The following is a 1,555-nucleotide window of genomic DNA, read 5'->3' as shown; positions in this document are numbered from 1 at the left end:
AAACTGTGTATTCATGGACTAAATAATTGATGCCTCATGGAGGTATTGGTCATACTCAACAAAATAATCTAAAGCCAAAGATGAACAGAGAGAAAATCATATATATTATGAAAAAGAAGAGAAAGAAAATATGAAAAAAAGACCACTTTGTAAGATGATTTAGTTTAGTCAACAGAAGAAAAATTATTCTGCTGAGCAGAAGTGTGAGGAAGAAGCATGTTGCAAGGTCTGGCCACAGCATGTACACAACCATCTCTCCAAGCAGCTTTCCCTTCCCAGCCTTAGTGCAGGATCCCAGGCTGCACATACGGTGGGTAGAAAAGTTGAAGCCTGTGCCTGTGGCTCGGGAGAACCAGGGCATTTTCTTCTCTCGAAACTCCTACCTAGTGCTGCAAAATTCTCCTGAAGAGCTCTCCCACCTGCACCTGTGGATAGGCCAGCAGTCATCCCGGGATGCAGGGGGTCTGTGCCGTTCTGGCCGTGCACCTCAATACCCTGTTTGGGGAGCGGCCTGTACAGCACTATGAAGTCCAGGACAATGAGTCTGACATCTTCATGAGCTACTTCCCACGTGGCCTCAAGTACCAGGAAGGCGGTGTGGAGTCAGCATTTCACAAGACCTCCCCAGGGGCCGCCCCAGCTGCCATGAAGAAACTCTACCAGGTGAAGGGGAAGAAGAACATCCAGGCCACCAAGGGGGCCCTGAGTTGGGACAGCTTCAACACTGGGGACTGCTTCATCCTGGACCTGGGCCAGAACATTTTTGCCTGTTGTGGTGGGAAGTCCAACATCCTGGGGCGCAACAAGGCGAGGGACCTGGCCCTGACCATCCGGGACAGTGAGCAGCAGGGCAAGGCCCAGGTAGAGATCGTCTCGGATGAGGAAGAGTCTGCAGAGACGATCCAGGTCCTGGACCCCAAGCCTGCTCTGAAGGAGGGCAACCCAGAGGAAGACCTGACAGCTGACCAGACAAATGCCCAGGCTGCGGCTCTGTACAAGGTCTCTGATGCTACTGGACAGATGAACCTGACCAAGGTGGCCGACTCCAGCCCTTTGCCCTGGAGCTGCTGGTACCTGATGACTGCTTCGTGTTGGACAATGGGCTCTGTGGCAAGATCTACATCTGGAAGAGGCAAAAAGCTAATGAGAAGGAGAATCAGGCGGCCCTCCAGGTGTCCGAGGGCTTCATCACCCGCATGCTGTATGCCTAGAACACTCAGGTGGAGATTCTGCTCCAGGGCGGTGAAAGCCCCATCTTCAAGCAATTCTTCAAGGACTGGAAATGAAGGTGGGCGTCTTCCTGCCCCCACCTCCTGTCTGCTTGTTCCTCCCCTGGCAGTCAGGTCAGAGCTGAGGTGCCCTCTGCGGATGTTCAATAAAGGAAACCAGTGCCTTCCAAAAAAAGAAAGAAAGAAAGAAAGAAAAATTATTGTTTTGAGCTAGGAAAGAAATTTTAGAGTTCAAGATCTTTATGAAAATAGAAACAAAAATATGCATTATAATAAAGCAAAATAAGATTGAAGAGAATTTTCTAGAATTGAAACAATAAGAAAAA

General features: G+C 49.5%; 1 pseudogene; it reads left to right on the top strand.

The window, feature by feature from the left end:
- Positions 1-239: 239 nt before the first annotated feature.
- Positions 240-1,286, top strand: LOC102475993 (macrophage-capping protein pseudogene; annotated as a pseudogene).
- Positions 1,287-1,555: the final 269 nt, after the last annotated feature.

The sequence above is a fragment of the Tupaia chinensis genome, unplaced genomic scaffold, assembly GCF_000334495.1.
Source record: "Tupaia chinensis unplaced genomic scaffold, TupChi_1.0 Scaffold000126_2, whole genome shotgun sequence".
NCBI lineage: Eukaryota > Metazoa > Chordata > Mammalia > Scandentia > Tupaiidae > Tupaia > Tupaia belangeri.
The sequence above is the reverse complement of the archived record's forward strand: the minus strand, read 5'-3'. Positions and strand labels throughout refer to the sequence as shown.